General features: G+C 35.1%; 1 long non-coding RNA gene across 1 annotated transcript; it reads left to right on the top strand.

The window, feature by feature from the left end:
* Positions 1-5,095: 5,095 nt before the first annotated feature.
* Positions 5,096-5,991, top strand: LOC133189511 (uncharacterized). Its single transcript, XR_009721491.1, has 2 exons — positions 5,096-5,196; positions 5,948-5,991. It is a non-coding gene; the product is annotated as an uncharacterized LOC133189511 (long non-coding RNA).
* The last annotated feature ends 18,451 nt before the right edge of the window (positions 5,992-24,442 follow it).

Genomic DNA, 24,442 nt, shown 5'->3' with positions numbered 1-24,442 from the left:
TGCAACCAGACACAAATATGAGTCGGTGAAGGAATTTCATTCATTGTTAAGGGAAATAAGGCAGATTGAGTAGGAGGAAAACAATTTGAAGATTGTAAACACAGCCAGTAAGTCTAGTGTCACAATTTCAACAAATGTTGATGCTCTTTCAATTCAAAATTCTGAGATAGAGAAAATGCAAAAACAACTTTCAGAATTATTGGTACAAATGAAAAAGCTTGACAATAGAATGAACAAGTTAGAGCAAAACAGTCAGTCAAATCAAGGAAGAAATTTTAATAGAACAGCTTCTTTTCAGACTCAGGGCAGAGGTTCTATTTATCCAAGAGGCAGAGGAAACTTTCCACAACAAAGCCAGAGATCACATCAGCAACAACAGAGTTCAAGACAGAATTATCAACATGTACAAAGAATGGGTAATTCTAATCCAGGTCAAGGTAATGCTTTAAACTAGAATCATCTTCTGTTGTGAGGCAAACAGAAGATGTCTACAAGAAAAGCCCTGCTATTACAACCAAGCCTCAAACTACCAACAATTTATTGTCCAGACTGATTGGTGAAGCCAATGATTCAGAGATTTTTGTAAATGGTGTCAAAACCAGAGCTCTAATAGATTCAGGTTCAATGGTTACTTGTATATCAGAAGATTTTCATCAGAGTTTAAACCCAGTACCAGATTTACATAGTATTTCTGAATTTGGACTAACTGTACAAAGTGCCAATGGTGGTACATTACCATATAGTGGTTTCGTTGAATTGGAAATATGTGTACCTTGTTTTGGTAGCTCACCATATGCAATTCCAGCACTTGTAGTTCCTCAGACAAATTATTCTAGAAATGTCCCTGTTATTGTTGGAACTAATTTTATTCGTATTTGTAGAAATGCTTATGAGCAGACAGCAGATGAAAATATTCAAGAAGAATGAAAATTAGCTTTCAACACAATGACAGATGAAACACCAGTGAAAACTACAAACAAGTATGCCATCCAGATAGCACCAAATGAGACAAAATTAATACGAGGTATTGTTAGAAATGTTCATAACATTGACTCAGCTGTGACTGAGCAAATCAATACTACTTTGTCTGGTGGTCTAGTAATTTGTCCAAGTGTTATTTCCCTTACAAAGGGTAAGCATACTGTAACCATCCCTGTAAGAGTTTGTAACCTCTCTGCTTCCATTGTACATATTCCCCCTAAGTCACTTTTATGTGCAGTACATGGTGTAAAGGTCATGGATACTTGGAACCCTGATTCGTCAAATTCAGGTATATGTAAGAAATCCAAGAAATCTCTACAGGACTTAGACATTAAAATCTCTGAGGACAACCTTACCACTATGCAAGTAAGTCATGTAAAACAGTTTCTGTCTGACTGGACTCATTTATTCTCTGATGGTTCCACTGACATAGGGAAGACAGATTTACTGAAGCATGAGATTAAACTGACAGATAACCAACCATTTAAGGAACCTTATCGACGTATTCCACCAGGTATGTACGAAGAAGTCAGACAACATGTCAAGGAAATGTTAGATGTTGGAGCCATACGACCATCACAGAGCCCTTATTCTTCTAACATTGTACTGGTAAGGAAAAAAGATGGAACCTTGAGATTCTGTATTGATTACAGGAAACTGAATTCTAGGACAGTGAAAGATGCTTACAATCTTCCACGCATAGATGATACAATTGACAGGTTAGTTGGATCCAAGTTCTTTACCAAGTTAGATCTGACAAGTTCATACTGGCAGGTAGAGATTGATGAAAGAGATAGAGAAAAGACAGCTTTTTCGGTAAGTGGAGTAGGTCTTTTTGAATGTAATAGAATGGGTTTCGGTTTGACGAATGCCCCGGCTACGTTTCAACGTGTCATGGAAAGTTGTATGGGTGAATTAAACTTAAGGAAATGTTGGTTTTTCTAGATGACATTCTGATATTTTCAAAGACTTTTGAGGAACACATGGACAGATTGACAGCTGTTTTCCAAAGACTTGAACAACACAGTCTGAAACTTAAAGCTTAGAAATGTGAATTTTTCAAAAACAGTGTAAGTTATTTAGGGCATGTAGTTAGCGAGAGAGGCATAGCAACAGATCCAGAGAAGACGAAAGCGATTTCAACATGGCCGATTCCTACCAACATCAAGACTCTTAGAACATTTTTAGGATTTTCGGGATATTATAGGAGGTATGTTCGTGACTATTCAAAAATTGTAAAGCCTCTTAATGATCTACTTAAAGGCCATTCCACGAACAAAGGTAAGTCAAGTAAGGCAAAAACACCAGCATGGAGATGGGGTGATGAAGAGACCAAGGCGTTTGAGACCATTAAACAGAAATTGCTGTCTCCACCTATTCTTGCCTATGCCGACTTTGACCAGCCTTTCATTCTTCATACCGACGCATCATGTAATGGTTTGGGGGCTGTACTGCACCAAATCCAGAATGATGAGAAAAGAGTTATTGCATATGCGAGTCGTGGGTTAAAGAACAGTGAAGACATTACCCAGCACACAAGCTGGAATTCCTTTACTTAAAATGGGCTGTTACCGATAAGTTTCATGACTATTTGTATTGTAACAAGTTTGAAGTGGTGACGGACAACAACCCTCTTACATACATTTTGACCACAGCGAAACTCGATGCTACAGGCCATAGATGGTTGGCAGCACTCGGCAACTTCCAGTTTTCCATCCACTATAGGAAAGGTACAAACAATGCTGATGCAGATGGTTTGTCTAGACGACCAAATGAGATGGTGGAAGTCAATCCCAATGTTGTCCAGTCTATCAGCAGTGCTTACGTAGCAGACCGTGAAAGTTGCCCATATTTTGAAAATGTATTCCTAACTGGAGAGGAAGATCCATTATCATATATGACTGTAAGTACCAATGTAATAATGAATACAGACGTTTTAGACAAATCAGATTCCTTTACTTGTGAAGCTAACGAGTGTCATTCTGATGATGCATGTGTTTTCTCAGACATTGACTGGGTTAAGGAACAATCATCTGATAGAGATATCAAAAGAGTTATTCAACTTGTTGAGCAAGGGTTTTCAAGATCAAATCTAAAAGAAGAGAATGAAAATATTAAACAGCTAGTTTTACCAAGTCATTTCAGAGAAACAGCTTTTAGACTCTTACATACAAACCTTGGTCATCATGGACGCGACAGAACCATCCAGCTCATAAAAGAAAGATTTTTCTGGCCCAGAATGTTCCAAGATATCTCAGACAGAATCAAGAAGTGTGACCGATGTGTGAAGTACAAAACTCCTGAAAAGATTTCTGCAGAAATTGTCAACATTGAAAGTTACCAACCTTTAGATCTTGTATGTATGGACTATTTATCATTGGAAAAAAGCAAAGGTGGCTTTGAAAATATATTAGTAATTACTGATCATTTTACTCGTTACTCTCAAGCTTTTCCATCAAGAAATCAAACAGCTAAAACTACTGCCAAAATATTATTTGAAAATTTTATAGTTCATTATGGATTTCCAAATAGATTACACAGTGATCAGGGCAGAAACTTTACAAGCAATGTTATCAGAGAGTTATGTAAGTTAGCAGGTGTACAGCAGTCGCGAACCACTCCCTATCACCCTATGGGGAATGGGATGGTTGAGCGATTCAACCAGACTTTGATCAAAATGCTTGGTACACTGGAGGACAAGCAAAAAGAAGATTGGAAATCTTATGTAAGTACACTTGTGCATGCGTATAATGCCACAAGACATGACAGTACCGGATATACGCCTTTCTTTCTCATGTTCGGCAGACATCCGCGTTTAGCTATTGATGCTTACCTCGGCTTAGACTCCGACACGGAAAACATTCGCAGTCGCGACAATTACGCCAAGAAACTCCAGAAGCGTCTAGAGTTCTCCTAGAAGATAGCTTCACGTGAAGCTGAGAAAAGTGCTTCTCGTCATAAATTACATTATGATTCTAAGGTTAGAGAAGCTACAGTTCATGTTGGAGACCGCGTTCTCATTAGAAATGTTGGACTAAAGGAAAAAAAAAAACTGGCAGATAAGTGGGCCAGAGATACCTATATTGTTATCAATCAGCCCAATTCTGACATCCCAGTATTTCAGGTCAAGAAAGAGTATGGGAAAGAGAAAACTAAGACCTTGCATAGAAATATGCTACTGCCCATATCATATATCCCCAAACTTTCTGAACAGAGCAGATATTGCCCAAAGGTGCCCAAAAACATTGATCAAAAACAGGAAAACCCCAACCAAGAAAAACCACCTAAGGTAGATACCGGTAATAATACTAGTATTTGTAAATCTATTCATTCTAGTTCTGAGTCTGAGTCAGAAGATTCAGATTCTGGGTCATCTGATTGTGGTAATGTTTATATTATACCACAGAGACGGTTAAATCCTGGATCAGGTAATGGTAAGTCTACACCATTTAGTTCCATTCATTCAGACAATTGGAGCAATACTGGTACCTATAATACTAGTTCAACATTTGACGCCAGTAGTACTTACAATCCCTCGACATTGAATCGTAATGTATCAGATTCTCCCTCTGTAAATATTAGTACATCACCAATTCCAAGGAGATCTACCAAACAGGTGAGACCACCAAACAAGTATGGTGAATGGGTGAGCCATCAGATAACTCCTGTGTACTATGTGTAAGATATTTAGGGGAGAATGTCGCACAAACTTTGTGTTAATGTACATATACTTACTTATTTTACTCAGTATTGCATTTAAAATTTGTTTTTTTACAGGGTTATTTATATGAATATATTTGAAATGTCAGGAGTCATTTTCCTTAGCAGGGGAGAATGTCACAGTTGATATTTAATTAAATATTTTGTTAATAAATTATATTTGATTAGCGCGCATTGCTAATCAAACATAGCGCCGTCTGTGTGAATGAGTGCCATGTGTGAATGTTTTGTTTTCTCACGTGATATTTTTAGTTTACAAACTGACCAGGTATACTAATACGACCAGTGGACCAATGACAGACCACTATTTGATAATTAATATGCATGTATACTAACTTCGTGCACTACATAAGCGCTTATCCCGCCAAATCAAATAACTATTATATTTCTACCTTTACGGTGTAAGAGGTCCAAACTTTCATGTTACTTTTGAAGTCATCGACTTTCACGATGCCTTGATAATTATGTTTCATATTTTATAATACTGGATACCTGGTAAGATTTATTTCTAATGATGTGAATACTTATTAAACCAATTTCAATAATACGTAAGAACAAGGTACGGTTTCAATACAAATCTTGCCCTGTGTTTTTCTTAAAAATAAAAGTGGTGTAAAAAATTAAAACTCATGCTTTTTGAATTATTGAAACTCCATGCAGAAAGATCATAAAAATTTTTTTTTCTCACATGACCTTCCAAATGCTAATTGTAACGTCATAAACTTGTGCATTTTCCCGTATTTTCTTAAAAAGTTGCAGAAAACACCAATTTTCAATGGAATTTTCTTTCAGATAATATTGTCCACAGGCATCGCCCACAAAGATTTTGAGATATGTGATTTTTCAAAGAATTTTACACAACATATCTAAAAATTAACGTGGGCGACGGCTGTGGACACTATTTTCTTAAGAAAAATAACCCTTGAAATGGGTCATTTTGAGGCTTTTTCTGATTAAAATAGAGAAATGCATCAAATTAATGACGTCATGTATCCAGAATGGTACTCCGTCATGCTATATTCTTTCCTGATTTATTACAGTCATATACTCAACTAATATTTAAGCCAGTTTCAAAACTTTTAGAAAACATTAAATTTTTAGGGCACAATAAAGCTAAAACCATACCTTCTTCTTTATTGGCAGCGACGTGAATTTTCATATTGTGTAATTTGTAACTTTGTTTAATGTGTTGTATTTGTCTCTTGTTAATGTGTGTGTGTTGTGAGTGTGTTTTCTATATTTCTAGGTTTCATTTCTTTGTTATCCTCATTAAAACTTCATAAATCCGAATCCAGCGTTATATTCTTTAACGATGACCCTGTGACAGACATTAATATACAAGAAATACAAGGAGTAATTAAAAACTTCGCGAACTAATTTAATTACTTCTATGGAAGAAATAAAATCAGGTTTCAGTGTTTATTTTTTTAAAGTGGTCCTCTCCGATTTGAATGCACATCTGCCACCGTTCTGCCCATGCGCGAATCAAGTGATCCAGGCGGTCACGTGACATGCTCCTAGCGTTCTGTTCACAGAAGGTAAAAGATTTTTCCGAGTCTTATATTTCTTACCATGCAAGTTATTTTTTTTATAACAAGAATAGTCCATTTTGTGATGTATTCCGAATCTATTGTATCTTTGGTTTGTATATTAGAATGTACTGCACATGCGCATTCAATAAAAAAGTTAGTTCCGTTATGGCTGACCCACGTGTTAGTGTGATGATTTGAACAACACAACATTTTGGCGACAAGGATGCTGGTTTAGAGTCGGCAAACATACAGATTGATACAAAATGGGTGAAGAAGGAAACGCTCAACAACTGATAGGCTTGCAGGTCAGATCAATCGGTAAGATTGGATCATACGACGAATCAATCGAGACATGGGATGTCTACACAGAACGTGTTGATATTTACTTTAAAGCTAACGGGGTGTCTGAAGACTCATAAGTGCCGTCGTTCTTAGCAGTAATAGGACCTAAAACGTACGGACTACTAAAGATCATTGTTGCACCTACTAAACCTGCAGATCTCACGTACCAACAAATTCTTGGACATTTGAATAGACATCTTTACCCCAGGCCTTCTGTTATTGCGGAGCGCTTTAGATTTCACAAACGTGAACAACGGTCAAGTGAAACTGTGCTTTCATAAGTGGCGGAACTCAGAAAATTGTGAATTCATTGTAACTTTGGAGAGACTCTCAATGACACTATAATAGACCGATTCGTGTGTGGTATTAACAGTGAATCTGTCCAGAAGAAACTACTTGCTGAACCAGCACTAACCCTGGATACTGCAGTAAAAATTGCACATGCAATGGAGACAGCAGGACGTGATGCAACAGAGCTTCGTGAGCAGAGAGACACCAGTGCTACAGTTCACAAGGTAAATGGTAGTCAGAAATCAAAAACTCGTTTTTCTATGAAACCTCAGACACAGAAGCATATGCCAGCACCACAACAACGTTCACACAAACCATGTTGGAGATGTGGAGGTGAGTACAGTGTACCAAGCTGTAAACATGTAAACAGTACTTGTCGTTACTGTTCAAAGAAAGGCCACATTGAGAGGGCATGTTTAAAGAAAAAAACGGGACACAGAGAGAAGGACTGGAAAAAAAGTGAACTTCTTAAATGACAATGATGAACATGATGAACATTAGTTTGAATCTATGTTACATGTGCATACTGTTAATAACATGAACAAAGTTGACCCAATTATCCTCCAGCTGATGATCAAAGGACAGCAAATTAACATGGAGCTAGATACTGGATCATCTGTATCTATCATACCTGAGGCCTTTTATAAACAAAATCTCAGTGATGTACCACTTCAGAAGACCAGAATAAAACTCAGAACTTTTACTGGTGAGAATATTAGTCCTCTAGGCACAGTGCATGTACCGGTGACATTGAATCAGCAACAGGGAAACATGGACTTAATAGTAGTCAGACAGAATGGACCAGCACTCTTTGGTCGTGATGGACTATCACAGTTTAAAGTGAACTGGCATGAAGTGAAAGTGTTGAAGCTACGACAGACCACACAGAAAACTGACACAATATTAAAGAAAATTCTCGACAGACATCAAGCTGTTTTTTGGGTCAGAAATTGGAAGACTGGAAGGAATTAGAGGTACACTGTACCTGGAAGATAATGCTCAACCAAAATTCTGTAAGGCTAGACCCGTGCCTTATTCCCTGAAGCCAAAAGTCGAGGAAGAACTCAAGCGCCTGGAGAAGGAGGGCATCATCAAGTCAGTTACCCACAGTAAATGGGCCTCACCTGTTGTCCCTGTAGTGAAGAAAAATGGTCAAGTACGTCTATGTGGAGACTACAAGGTAACCATAAATCTAGTAATGAAGGTGGACCAGTATCCTTTACCTCGAATTCAGGATATATTTGCTTCACTAGCAGGAGGAAGGAAGTTTTCTTAGATAGACTTGACACAAGCCTACAACCAGATGGAAGTGGATGAGTCTTCCAGAGAGCTAATGACAATTAATACACACAAGGGCTTATACCAGTACACACGCCTACAGTTTGGTGTAGCTGCTGCCCCAGCTATCTGGCAACGTGCAATGGACCAAGTGTTAAAGGGGATACCATTCACATCATGCGTCTTAGATGACATGACCATGAGCGGAAAAACAGATGAAGAACACCTTGCAAATCTTGATGCAGTTTTAGAACAATTAGAAAAGTTTGGTCTACGAGCTAACCTAGAAAAATGCGACTTCTTTAAAGAACAAGTGTCATACTGTGGTCATATGATATCAGAGGAGGAACTGAAGAAGTCACCAGACAAGGTCAATGCTGTACTTAATGCACCTAGACCAGAGAACTTACAGCAACTCCGATCATTCCTGGGCTTAGTTAATTACTATCGTTCCTTCTTACCAAACCTGTCAACAGTCCTGGGTCCACTGAATGAGCTTCTGCAGGGAGATAAAACATGGAAATGGACAAAACAGTGTGAACAAACCTTCACAGAAGTTAAGGAAATAATGACGTCAGAGCAAGTTCTTTGTCACTATGACCCAAACCAACCGGTCAAGCTAGCTTGCGATGCTTCTCCATATGGACTTGGTAGTGTACTTTCTCATGTAATAGACGATGGTACCGAACGACCAATAGCGGTTGCTTCCAGATCACTTACCAAGGCTGAAAAAGCATACTCTCAAATTGACAAGGAAGCCTTAGCTTTGTATCGGGGAGTTGTTAAATTTCATACTTACCTTTATGGACGTCATTTCACACTAGTCACAGACAACAAGCCATTGGTTAGCATCCTGAACCCCAGTGCTGGAATACCTGCCATGACAGCTGCACGACTGCAGAGGTATGCACTGTATCTGGCTGGGCATACTTACGACATAGAATACAGAAACACCAAATCTCATTGTAATGCTGATGGTCTTAGTAGACTACCGCTTTCAGTGACAACATCAAATTATGAGGACACGGCAACAGTATTTTACAATACTCAAATAGATCAATTACCAGTTACAAGTGCACAAGTCAAACTTGGAACTCAACGAGATAATATCTTATCACACGTATTGGACTGTGTTTCCAAGGGACACAATGACTTACCTGCAGATGACGAGAGATTTCGTTTATACAGTAACAGATTTAAGGAGCTTATCTGTCACCAGAATTGCTTGATGTGGGGAAATCGTGTTGTTGTGCCAGAGAAACTTAGAGACAGAGTTTTACAGGATTTGCATGAAGGTCACATTTGGATCGTCAAAATGAAGTCTATCGCAAGATCGTTTGTACATCTGTATGGTGGCCTAAAATTGATCAAGATATCGAAAACTTATGTTCCACTTGCAGTGGTTGCCAGCAACATAGCAACATGCCAAAGGCTGCTCCGGTACATCCCTGGGACTGGCCTAAGGAACCCTGGGACCGTCTACACATAGACTTTGTCGGGCCTTTCATGAACTCTATGTTCCTACTCATCGTGGATGCGCATTCCAAGTGGTTGGAAATCTTCCCTATGAAGACTAAAACAGCATCAAATACTATTGAGAAGTTAAGAATATTATTTTCGCAACTGGGACTTCCTAAAGTTATAGTGTCGGATAACGGACCCCAGTTTATTTCCGAAGAATTCCAGTTATTCCTTGCACAAAATGGCATTTAACACATTTCCTCTGCCCCATATCATCCACGAACAAATGGGGAAGCAGAGCGACTTGTTCAAGTATTCAAACAGTCAATGAAGAGTGGAAAGGGAGACAATGCATCCATGCAGCAAAAGCTGAGCATATTTTTATTCAAATACCGTACTACACCACACTCTATAACAAATGAAACACCAGCTAAATTACTAATGGGACGAAATTTGCGAACTAGGCTAAACATGATTAAACCAAACCTGAACGATACGGTATTGTCAGGACAGGACCAGATGAAGCTTTCTATACGCTCTAATGTTAGAGAATTCAAAGAAGGACCAAAGGTTATGGCCAGAGATTACAGGAACGCAGAACGCAGTTGGATTCCTGCTGAGATACATTCTCGTACTGGACCGCTGTCTTACACAGTTGACACGGGACTTGGCACTCTATGGTGAAGTCATGCTGATCAGCTTCGTTGTGGAACTAGCGACATCAATTCTGAACCAAATATTGAAATTCCTCATGTCAGGCCGATTGTTCCAACAACAATTCGTACTCCTAAAGGAAAAGATGCAATCTCACCAAATGTCTCGAAAACTCCTGTGGTGTCAAAAGAACCTTCGGCCTCCGTGTCTGTGCCAACTCCAAACGTTCGACGCTATCCGCAAAGAGAGAGACGGGCCCCGAAGAAACTGAATTTGTGAATATTATACTGATTACACAGTGTTGGGAGCATAATAATCTCCATGTAATCAGTAAGAACCAGAGGTTCTTTTCTGTTTATCAGTATTGTAGTGTATTCATTAGTTCTAGTCATTTTTGTCATCTAGTCATTCTAATCACTTTAGATGATATTGTTTTCGTTTTAGTGACTTTCAAAGTTATGCTGCAATTTTATTGCCAATTAATAACTGTAAAATCTTGAAAAATGTGTACATCTTAAATGAAAGGGAGGAATGTGATGTAGTCCGGATCTATTGTATCTTTGGTTTGTATATTACAATGTACTGCACATGCGCATTCAATAAAAAAGTTAGTTCCGTTATGGCTGACCCACGTGTTAGTGTGATGATTTGAACAACACAACACATTTGTTACAAATGGCCAAATCTCAGCAATAGGATGGCTGGATTAGGATATTTTTTCCCAGAATGAGGATGGTGACCATCGCAACCCGGGTTTTTTTTGTATTGAGTGCGTCGATTATCCATTGTGGATAAAGTATGGGCGCCTTCTTTTTCTCATATATGATATGTTTTAAATCTAAGGTAAACGATATTTTAAGGTTTTAAATAATTATATTATTGTTAAGATACTCAAACATTTTTCTAACTGTAATTTGGCGATCTTTCGTTACAAATTGCTCAAGTGAGGACACATCTCTTCCCCAGCTTACTTTCACTGGGCACCAGAACAAACATCATTTAAGGGGAAGAAGGACCTTCAGCTGAAAAAAATACTTGTCATTCAATTTTTTTTTTTCATATTTTGTATATTTCTAATTTAGTATGTTCCACGTATCTTAAAGCAGTTATATCATTAGGTTTCTAACCTTATTTTAGAGATATTGATTGACAAACACTATGTCCTACAGTGTCTAAGTGGAGTTTTTATTCTCCATGTTTCCGGGCCCATTGCTCCGTCCATAATGGGATTTTTTAAGCATAGATAAAAAAAATATATTAGTGGACATGTATCTTATAAAATATTTCAGAGTATGAATAGGGTTTAAAATTCGAAAAAACAAGTTTCGTCTATCACACTGCATCTGGGTAGGGAAAATTACGTACTTTTTAAGACAACTTAAACAACAAAAAACTTAATTTGCAAAAAATTCTATCATTCAATATTTGAAAATTTACGTTGAATTGCAATTCCTTCATTTTATCGATTAATGATAAAAATATCGAATGGTGAAGCTGACCTCAATATTGCACAGGACATCGTTAAACAAGACATAAGCATGACAAAAACGTGTCGTGTTTACATTTCTCGAGTACGGGAAAAACCAACTATGACGTCACACGTAAGCTAAATAAGCGAAATAAGATATACCTACATAAGATTTTCGTCAGCAGCCAGGCAAAATAAATTTTTGTGTTCCCCATTTCTAAAACAATTTAAACATATACTGATTATGACCTGTTTTTACATAATAATATTGCCAGTGTATTCACCGAGTATGATCTTGCTGTACTAACAGATCGTGTATGACGTCATCGACTTGTTGGACGCGCAGTATAGGAAAAAAGAGGAGTGGAACAACATATTCCGTAATTTGTTAAAGTTTACAAGAATGCTATTTTTTTTTTATTTTTATATAAGATGGTGATTAATGCAAAACAAATTGTCAAAATTGTATACAAGAACTGATGGTTTACACGTTTTGCACTTAAATAAATGGAGACTATGACGTAGTTAAACAGAGTCATGTGACCATGTGTCCTTCATCCCCTTAAACCACCTCCCTTGCTTCACTAAAACAATCAATCCAATTAATAATTGAACTTTTGGCAAGTCTTTTGTCTTCATAAATCTTGTACAAATAATTATATGCTACTGTAAAGGGATTTACAAGATAAACGTTAAACTTTAAAGCCGTTCATTGCTCGAGTACGACTGAGTCAACCATTTTTTGTCACGTCATCTACATATTGAGTCATCTTTATATTATGACGTCACAAACGTGGAGCAAACACCTGCTATATTTTATAGAGCATGTTTATGACTAAATGTGTGCCAAATTTTATTTTGATCTGAACTGTGATTTTGTAAATAAAGAGATCACCCCTCGTAGTTCCCTAAAATATGAAAAAAAAATGTGCACATATAAATTTAAGAACATAAAATATTACAATCATATATCCAAAAAAAATACTTTGATTTACTATAGTAAAAACTTTGATACTGCATTAAACTATAGTTAAATTTGGTAAACTTTAGTATTTTTGTTAGAGACTATTAGTGTTTTTCAAATAGCGATCCTGATACAAACAATATATATAGTGTTCATAGTTAAAGTTATTTAGATACATTCGGTTTTTCCCTACAATACAGATAATATAATTCTACAGACAATAAATGCATTTTAAGTACACAAATTACAGGGGAAACAAGAAATCTATGAGCCAGTGCTCTCTAGTGATACCCCACCCGCAAAAGACAGACGGACAAGATTTGTACCAAAATGAATACCACTGTATAGAATGCCGAATCAAAGAGTGTTAAAATTTCAAGTATCTGCGATGAGTTGTTGCAGAGAAAACTGCACCGAAAAAAATTGTTTCGGACAGACAGACAAACACTTAACCCCTACAAACAACAGAGAGATTCGCAGGGTAAAAGGTATACACCCCTATTTCCTTTGGAGCGGGGGTATTAATATCCATGTAATATAAAAGAATAAATGAACCTAAAAGAGGGAAAAAAGAAATAACATGGTATTAAAAATGAAGCAGTAATTACTGTTAATGATAGCATCTCCATATTCGACGCTTTATATGCCGTGCTTTCTCTAATTATTTCCTTGTCTAAAAATAATAATACAATGTACGTTTTTTGTTTCAATGCATTGGTGTATCCAGAAACTGACACATGTAAAAGCTGGGGTGGAGGCAGGTTCAAAGCGGGCAAAAATCTTAAGCTAGAAGTATGGGGCCACAAACTTGTCCTTTAAATGGTTATCGATAAAAACATCCATTCCATATAGGTATATCGTTGTCAGAAACATATCATGTCATTTTCGGTACAAAACCTGTGAGAAAAAAACAAAAACAAAATGTATATATATATATATATATATATATATATATATATATATATATATATATATATATATATATATATATATATATATATATATATATATGAATTTATGCTCCTCAAAAATGTATACTCATTGGGATGCAAGCAAAAAAACAAAAAAAAAAAAAAAACAAAAACAAAAAAACAAAAAAACAAAAACAAAAAACAATGATACCACGTACATTGTATATAATGCTAGTATTGAAAAGTGGCGTAAAGGAGGGGAAGATACTCTGCTCCTCCCCAAAAATAGATTTGAAAGAAAAATAAATCCCAAGAGACCACTCTAGGTCTTCACCGACCCTCCCCAACCTCGGATAAACGCATATCACATCTCATTTCTAAATGTTTAATTATAAAATATAGTGCAATGTAGGGGGTCATATTTCTATGCGGGTCATTTTTCAACGTGTGTGGAGTCGTAGAATTACCGACCTGGAAGGGTTTTCTACGGTCGGAAAATGACCCTACTTGCCGTAGAAAATTGACCGGTCAATTTCCTACGGGGTCACCTTTCGTCGTTACACCGGCAAGCGGTAAGTGGCGTCTCAATATTAGTGAAATTTTTTTTAAAGGGACGTAAAATACACAAACAAAGTGTTTCGGAGGTAAAATGTCATCCAGTTATGTAAAGTTATGTGTTAATAAATAGTATCCAAAACTAAGGAACGGAACTTTCATCGTCGCACAAATCTTCAACGGCGTATAAATCACGCTCCGTATGTGTTCAAGGAATCATGTATATTTCCTCCAAATTCATTTCTGTCGTCAGCATTACTGACTGTAAATCTGTTTTCGTATGAAAACAAGTTGACAGTTTGTCCCTTTACTAAAAATAATAGTCATTGTCGATGATGTAGATTTTTTGCAGCATATTGCATGATGGACCTACCATAACATCCGTTTAAATCGACGTTTTTGCAGAGGGAGAAATCCATTCTGCACATGACTTTGCTCTATGCATGTTGTTGGCATTAAGTCATATCAAACAGTTGCACCATTGGATGAAAAATAATTAAACAATTTATCATCAATTCTCTGTAAGGACCAAAATTTTACTGTAGGGCTGTGGCACACACCATGAGCGATTTTCATGAAACTTTTTCAGGTGATTAATGCCCATACATTATGACATTATCAACATTCAAAATTAAGGTTACTACCTTGGTTGCCATGGTAACGGGCTAATATAGATATTTGCCCCATTTACTCTCAATTCAAGCATAAAAATGCTATATACTTGATTTCATGTGGTTTAATCATCTTTATTATTTTGATATAATTCATACATTATATGAGTAGAACAAATGAAGCACTATATCACACAATAAAAAAAATTCTACAAGTCACTGCAAATTCTTCAATTGATGGTTCAAAGATGACCAAATTCTTACATTTTGAAAATGGTTGTTTTTACCCTGTATTTCAAGAAGTCTTTCAAGAAATGCAGGCAATTCAGGAAAATATCACCTGAAATTTTAGAAACACCATAACAATATTAGTTAACTTTTATGAAAAGTAGAGTGGGGATTTATTTCGTTTTCGGTATTTTTAACTTCGAAAATTGGCATTTTGCCAAATAATATTTTGTTCAAAATGTTACTAGACACTGGTTGTTTTATAAAATTTCTTTTCCAAACATTTTTCTCACTAATAAATAAGACAAACGGAACGATTAATAAATATTATTAAACATTCTAAATAAGATAAAACAAAATTAAATGAAATATTATTGTTTCTCTATGATCCTTTACAAAGGGCAGATAACTTAAATTTTGCTTGTTCCTAGATGCAAATCTTTATATATCAATCTTATTTGGTTAAAGAAATTTAGAATTATTTAGACTGACCATAAATTAACACGCCATTAAAAATAAAACCATTAATGTATAGTCTTACAATCAGAAAACATACACATATTCATGTGTATATTGTATAATTTTATCGTTACTTTTAAAAACAGTTTTGTTTTTTTTTCTTCAAATTATTAATCAAGCAGGAATCTACATCTAAACATTATTCAAAATATGTATTTAGAGATAAACAAAATGTAGAAAATAGCTGCTATATAGCAATTTTGTAGACAATAGAAACAGTAGGCTTGATGTTTCCATGATTTCTCTTTACATCAGAGGTTGACCATTATGTGGTGTTGTGTCTAACCAGTCAAGAAGAATTTTAAATGGGTTTGAAAAGCGATACTTGAAATAATCATCTTCATCTTTCCCCTGGAATAGAAAACATACATGTATACTTTAAATAAATTGCCTCAAAATTCCTGCATGTGTACTTTAAAAAGTAGGGTTCGTATCACAGGTGCTTGGGGACGGGACTCCCCCCTCCTGCATTCCATACCCCAAGGGTTCTCCCCGACTTTTTTTTTTATATAAAATATATTTTTCTATGACACATTCACAAAGTATTGCAATTGAAAAATCCAAAATATAATTTTAAAAAATCCAAAATATAATCAAAAAATTATAATAAAAAAAAGAAAATTGAATTAATTAAAGACCCAATTTTTTTACCGTACGGTTACCTGAGGAGGGGGAGTGGTCTTGGTAGCACTGGTGTTATTTATCTGGAGAGCCCCAATACTCAAGATGTCAAAAATCCCTATACACGCTGCATTACACAGGAAGTCCGGCTTTTGGTAATCAGGGTCAACATAACGCGTTTTGTGCATAATTTTGAGTGAGAATATTTAAAATAAAATATGTACTGAAATATAAAATTTGTAGACTTAGCGTTTTCGTCTATATCTTTTGAAGAAAAAAAAATAAAAAGACACGTCTTTTTTAAAAATCGTAAAATAAAAAAAGGGGGGCGAAAACTATAAAGCAATCATATCAATAATTTAATCGCCAATAAAAGAAATTATTATAAAATATTAAGTGTGAATATTGAAATAAAAAGATTCCACTTATTGTGTGGACATTTACCACGATCGGAATATTATTTACTTTTCTGGCGAACAATGGTGTCCAAATATTCGCCATTTCCGAGGGTACGTGTACTTATGCCCTGTTTACTGGTTTGGATATAAAAAGAATCTTTCGTAATTCATGGCGTTAGATACAAGATACTTTATTTATATTAGTATTAATATCTTTTCTTATTTAATCCATTGCATTTTGTTATAATTTTCAAATGGTGGGGGAGGGGGTCGATTGTTTCCAATTACGGCGAATTGAGTTTCTGTGTTCCCAAGTGCAAGGTCGACGAGAGCATTACGTACATTCTTCAAATCAAGGCACAGGTTGAATAAGGGGTTCGGAAGAATTATCGGTCTGTGCTGCTACAAAAACTTTTTCTCTCTCCGAATCTCAGTTATTGAAAGAAAAGAGGGCTTGAATATCCGCTAATTTTTCTTCGAAAAGTTCTACAGTTATCTTGGACGTCACATCGCTAGCAAGTACGAAACAGCAGTGGAGATTGAAAAAAAAATCACGAAGTCACTGTTAAATTATCTACTCCCAATTATTTTTAAAAAATAAAATTATCAACCAATATAACAGCGACATGATTATTTAAACCAGAGTGTATACAAAGCGACCTTTCAGGCGGTACATGAAAGTGTTTGACGCGTGACCAGGTAATTGTTTTCAAAACATGCAAACTCAGATTATCAGGTAGCCCACGTAGCTGGCCCGTCAATCAAATCAGAAGCTATTGTTTTTTTAATGATTGACAGGCGGTATACTATTGATCTTGAATTAGGTAGATTTTGGGGGCGTTAACATAAAATTGAGTGTTTAAATTATAGTGTACTTACAGTTGCTCATATGTCCTTCATCGATGTACTATTTGAGTGCAACCTTTCATAAGTGATGCTACTGTGTCACAGTCCTAAATTGTAACAATACATAGAAGTATAATTAACAACCAATTTGTATTTCCTTTCATAATTACTACACCCCCAGAATCTGTCAAAATCATGACTTTTATAAAAGATTTGATAAATTCATTGTGGTAGTTGGCATTAAAAAAAATGGAAATTCCATATCCAGACAATTGTAATATTAAAAAAAAATCACCTGCTTTTTACTGAAAATTATTTCTCTATGCATCTTTTCATCTTCTTTTTTTCTTTTCAAAGCACCAGTACATCTAAAATATGTTTAAAATATTTTTTGTTCAAATTAAAGAAATTCTTATTGTCAATCATGAATACATACATTTACATGGGTATGTTATATTTATATCTTATTAATGTGTATTTATAGCTGCAGTTAAATATGTTTTGTTCTTTTACAGTGAATCTGAATTATATGACTTCTTTTTAGGCTAAAAAAAAATTTATGTGTTTCCGTTAAGGCGACCATCTCTAATTTTTACCCACCACCCCTACTACTTTTTTGGCTAAATCAGATTTTAAACTGTACCACTGGCGGATTTAGAGGGGGGGGGGCCACCCCCAACCCCTTTTGTATCCAAAATATACATCAGATTTAAAAATTAATTTTTTCTGGTGTGGCCTTGACCCCTACCCCAACACCAAACTGGTCGCCCCCCCCCCCCCTCCACCCCTTTCAAGATTCCTGGATCCGCCACTGTGTACAACGTTACCTAAAATATACATAATATTTATATTGCCTTGTGTATATTTTTCATTACATACAAACTTACATCTTTTATAACATTCTCCTCCTTTTGATAAACTTTGTAGTTATGATTTGCCAAAGTAAGTTGTTTTCTGAAGCAAGCAAAAATTCCTATAATGCAAATATATTATTAAGATATATATCTGGAATGTCCTGCTAACATGGTGATCTTTGAATATAGAACAATTAAGTCTATTATATAAAAAAGAATATTTAATTTAAACATCATGTCAATTTATTTGAAAAAGCTTCTTACATGTAGTTTTTATACAAAATGAATATTTGAAAACATTTTATACCTGTGTCTAGGGTTGTCTAACCAATCCCACTGAGTGCCGTATCTTCTGCTTGTTGTTTTCCTCCAATTGCATCTTGCATTTTTCTCATGGGTTTTAGAGTATATGGAATCCCACATGATGGGATTGCAAGTCAGATTTCATAAATTTTGTTTCAATATTTTGCAAAGTGAAATTGGCTTTAAAAATCTATTATTAATAAAGATCTACATCATTATCAAGTTGAATGCTGAGAAAGCAGTGTCTCCTTCATTTGATGACTTACTTTGTCATTCACACCTGAATTCCATTTTAAAAAGTTGAAAAACACATCATTTTTCTGTGATTGTTTCATGTTTTTTTTTCTGGCGTCTGTTTTTGCCACATGTTGTTATACACTTCTTTCGACTTCCATACAGGAGAGTCAACAAAGGGAAATAACACCAGTTTAATTTTTTGTCTTCAGTGCAAAAGAGTTAGCAAAGGGAAATAACTCTAGGTTAATTTTTAGGAAAAGTTATAATTTGAGGGGATTGGAATATGACTTTTAACTGATTTCCCCACCTCAAATCTTTTTGCATCTTTTAGATCTAAGCTCGATCTTACTAAAAAGATCTTTTTTCTAAGTTTCAATTGCCTGCAAAAATTAATATGCATATCAAGAAATAGGAAATTTTGTATTCATTTTTATGACAAATTCATGTAAATTGATCTGTATCATATGAAAAACCTCGAGTTAAATTGAATAAAATTTAGATGCACAGAAACTTTGATTACTTAGCTATAAAATGAAACCCATGTTATGTTCATAACTTTCCTACATTAAGGAAGCACGGAATTATTTTACATGGTGATGACAATCAGGTCAGTTCTGCCATAACAAAATATTTCAAAGTCGTTGCTATGGAAACAAAGGAGGTACTGTCCAAAATTTACCCACCAATAGTCTTTATATAGGACACTCTCTGATATTATAGTGATAGTGCGTGGCCAAGCATTTTTGGTCCTTACAGAGAATTGATGTTATAACTTAAATTTCTTTTACGGACACTACAGCTGGAATTATTTTCATTTTTAACTTACCAAATGAAATTTAAGGGGTCTTTTACCTTAACTCGTATTCTTCTGTTTGTATATCACTCTACTAGAAAGCAAAAATATTGTAACTATACCTTTTAAAACAAAGGAATGGACAGAACATGATTATTTTAGCAAGAAATGATCAGAAATTGAGGCAATCAGCCAAAGATAAGAGATGGTTGAATTTTCTTTTATAAAGACAAAAGGATCTCCATATCTCGATGATCTGTTTATTATTATTATCATTATTAAATCATAATACATATTCACATAAACTGAAAATATTAGCATTTGGATCTAACTTTTTTGAGGAGTTTCGTTTATATTATAGCTTTGCTTATCATGTTAAACAAAATCAATTTCACATAAAATAAGTAATTGAATAAATATGTTTATAAAAAGAGAGTTTATTCCACAATCTTCCGGATCATCTATATAGTCAGTCTATGGTCATCTATCGTGCAAATTATACAGCAAAATATATTGTCTACATGCACAAAATGAAGGATACATGTACAATGTCATATTCTTTACATACACACACATGAAAAACATATTTGTGTGAAAATAAAGCTTGTGATTCTAATTTACTAAAACTCTGACTTCGCAAATTTTATGTTATTTTTAAACTTTTTAAAGAAGATAACCAAAAAAAAAAAAATTCACACAATTTCAAAAAAAAAAAAAAAAAAAAAAAAAAAAAAAAAAAATATGGAGATAATCATTATGATGAAAAATACTTTGGGCCTAATTATAAGTAAAAGGGATTCAAGATGTTATTTACGAGGGTCGCCCCAGGCAAAAAGGCGAACATTTTCAATATTTTTTGGTTCACTAATATTATGAAGTTCAAAATTATCAATGTTTTTTAATACTACATTGAAATTTCTATAAAATATCTCTATAAATACTCTCTCTCTTTCTCCCTCTATCTCTCTCTCTCTCTCTCTCTCTCTCTCTCTCTCTCTCTGTGTGTGTGTGTGTGTGTGTGTAAAATGAATCTTGAAAAATAGCTGTCGACACAATATTGACGACGTCAAAACGAAGTTCGTGGTATTTGTGAATATGTTCAGGAATCAAGCATCTTTTTTAAAATACAATTGAAGCATAAATTCGAAACTGCACTTGGGTTTTGTTAGTAACCGACTTATTACTTTCACACACACATGAATTACCAAAAAATCGAAAAAAAAAATTCTTTTTCTTTTTATAAAAATTTTCCCAAACTCGATTGAAAAAAAATGTTGCTAGTTTTTACAATAACCTACGAAAGGTGTTTGTGTATCTAATGTCATATTTTTGTCATTAATAATTTCTTTTTACACAGAAGTACTTCAGTTCATATAGATTTACAGACTATATCTGTATAGCCTGGCAAAAAAACGAAAAAAAAAAAAAAACCCAAAAAACAAGAGGCCCATGGGCCACATCGCTCACCTGAGCACATTGGCTAAGAAGGAGCAGAAAGAAGAAGCAGAAATCAGTTCAGTATTGAACAATGAGGGAAGGAAGGGGGAGGCAAACTTAAATTTACACTACCTCAGCATGCTTATCAATTTCAATATAAGTAATCATGGCTGTGCTGTTCAGAAGCAAACAGAAGAATTTTAATGATTTTTCCCCTATGTATTCGTATGTAAAACTCTGATCACTCATTGTGGCCCCATGCTACCCATCCTAAGTTTGAACAAATTTGAATCTACACTACCAGAGGATGCTTCTATAATATTATGACTTACCATGGCTTTGGTGTTCTTGAGCAGAAGATTTTTTCAAGATGCTTTCTATATATTCTTATGTGAAACTTTGACCCTCTGTTGTAACTCCCCCAGGGGAAGGGGATCAACATTTGAACAAACTTGATTCTACAATATCTAAGGTTGCTTCTGTATAAATTTTACTAATAATAGCTCAGTTGTTCTTGAGAAGAAGATTTTAAAGATATTTCCTATGTAATATGATCAGGTTCTTACAAGGTATATATAGGTTTTCCTTTTTCTCTGTCTGAGGTAATGATTGGAATTATTATTAAGACAGCTCTGTCTGAGGGTAAATCACACAGTACTTAAATTTTCTCTTATTTAGAGGGTCCTTCGGATGAAACCTTAAAAACCGAGGCCCGTGTCACGGCAGGCGTTGGCACGATAAAGATCCCTCACTGCTCAAGGTCAAAAGGTCAAATTTGAAGCCCTTCACCGGTATTTGGTGACGTCTCTATATGAGTGAAAAATTCTCGAATGAGACGTAAAACTATACAATCAATCAATCTCTTATTTAGAGACGGGGACTGGGTAAGGTACTACTTGCACGGTGTTTCTCCCCTAGGTTCCTTGATAGATAAGAATCGGGTGTCTCAATCTCTTTAGATTTACTACACCAAGAACTTAACAACAAATCCCTAGGAAACTTGCCACTGGTGTTTATAACCTTTTGTCCCCCCGCTTTCACTGAAAGTGGGGTATATAAATTTTTCCTGTCTGTCCGTCCTTCTGTCCTTCTGTATTTCTGTCTGTCTGTAAAAATTTCGTTTCCGTGCGATACCTTTGAACCCTTTGAGCTTTCGCAATGAAATTTTGCATAGCAACTCCCTATGGCCTAAAGAAGAACCCAGATTCCCTATGTTTGTAACACTTTCGTTTCCGGGCGATATCTCAAGAAAATTTTGAGCTTTTGCAATGAAATTTAATATCATAACTCCCTAGGGCCTCTCTCGCCCATCTCAAAGTGTCCCGCCCATATTGTATTCAAAGTCGCTATTTTTAGCTCAGGGCAGGTGGAGAGTTATTACATATAATACAGGTGTCGACGGACTTTACATTCTTATTACATCTATTAAAACTGTTTAGTAAAGGTTAAATTAGACAACATTTATTGTGTAAAATTTTGACAATATCAAACGTGAATATAAACATTACATGTGACTTAATGTTTGCATTTAATTTGTTGTATAATCAAGTGCCTCCGTAGTCTAGTGGTATGTTGCTCGCTTAGCAAGCTAAAGGCCCGGGTTCAATCCCCGGACGATCCCCCTTTCTTTTTTTGGATTTACTAAATGATACTATTCAACATGTGAAATGAAATGAAAAAGTTATGATGTCTGGCGTGTACAAACTCATAAAATCATGATTACAGTGTGATAAATATTCTGTATATTAAAAAGAATCTTCTATACACATATTATATGCATATTGGCGTTTTTTTTTAAATTTGCTTCAATATACATGTATACATTTAATAATTCTACAAATACAGGGGGCAGTGTGACCCCCCGAACTGTGCATGCTCTTCTTTTTTTCCCTAAGCGGGGGACACAAAATCTCTGAATTAACTTGTATACTTTTATTTTGCTCTTACCCTTTAGGTTTTCCATCCTCTATCCTTTAATGTCCATCACATTCATAATACTCTGATATTAATTTAAAGCATTTTACAGCAGGAAAGAATTTACCACGAGAAAGGATACACAATTTTTAGTGTTTATACGACAAAAGACAGAGATATTAGATTGAAAGATTGATAGTTCTTTGGAAGACATTAGAATACATGTGTCCGAATTTTGCATGTTCCTTGATTCTTCCAATATTCTATGAAAATTTATATTTATCAAGATAAAACAATGGTTATGTGTACTTCACATGAAAGCAGAGTATTATCTCTTTTACAGTTTGACTTCGAAATCATGTATATATATTTTTTAAATCTTATCCATTACCTATTTTTTCACTCATATAGAGACTTCACCGTAGGCCGTTGAAGGCTTTCAAATTTAGACCTATACTCGGCACTCAGGGCCATTGAGCAGTGAGGGTTCTTTATCGTGCCAACGCCTACCGTGTCACGGGACCTACGTTTTTAAGATCATATCCGAAAGACCCATGAATTTCACTTCTTATGCCGGGCGCTTGGCGAAGGAACAGTCACTACCTATGTTTACGTCTTAGGTTTGACGCTGCGAGGCGAACGAAAATCGATCCCAGGCCTCCCGATCACGAAGCGAACGCCCTACCACTAGGCTACCGTGACCGGTCGAATGTGGAAAGAAAAATGGAATAAATTGTTATTTTTTAGTACCATAACCAAATTTTGAATTAAGCGAGCTGACTAGGGTTTTATTATGTGAAAAACTACAATAAAAAACTTTTCAATTTTATACCATACGTAACTTTACATGCCGCGTCTAGGTAAAAAATATACCATCTAGCTATTTTTAGGGACCATCTCAATGTTAGGTACATTTTCTATAGGGTTATATGGGAAATTGCTAATTTTTTGCACATTAAAATAAATTATACAAATACTACTACAGACGTCTTGCTCAAATTATAATGTAATGTGTAATACTACATTGTACATCAATTATATGAAAAAAACACAAAAGTCTGCGGCCTAGTTTTCGGAGGGGGTCATCTCAAAATATCAAAATTTACGAAATGTTCCTTTTTTTATGGAATACCAGAAAATATAATAAATACTGGGGGTTAATATATTAAAAATAACATAATTGTTAGATTTTCAATTTCTTGTGTTCAAAACTTCAAAAGCATACATTTCATACCTTTTTTTCTTTCATAGCATTTTTATGACCCCCTCTTAAATAACTTCAGTTTATCGTAACGTCACAAGAACACTTCTACGACGTTCATTTAACTATCGCTAGAAAAATCGTTAAAGAAATCTTTTTTTTGTATGTAATGTAGTTAGATTTTTTACTTATGATTTTCTAATTTTGTTTAATCTTATAAATCGCGTGAACATAATTACTTAAAGACTGTAAATACGCTTGATTTAACTATGCTGTGCGAAGTATTGCGCGATGGAAATCCCAGCCGGCCCCCTAAATAGAAT

This window comes from Saccostrea echinata, unplaced genomic scaffold (assembly GCF_033153115.1).
Source record: "Saccostrea echinata isolate AGI-Se365-2 ecotype Australia unplaced genomic scaffold, CSIRO_AGI_Sech_v1 ptg000018l, whole genome shotgun sequence".
NCBI classification, from domain to species: Eukaryota; Metazoa; Mollusca; class Bivalvia; order Ostreida; family Ostreidae; genus Saccostrea; species Saccostrea echinata.
Note: the sequence above shows the minus strand (reverse complement) of the source record. Positions and strands in the feature narration are given on the sequence as shown.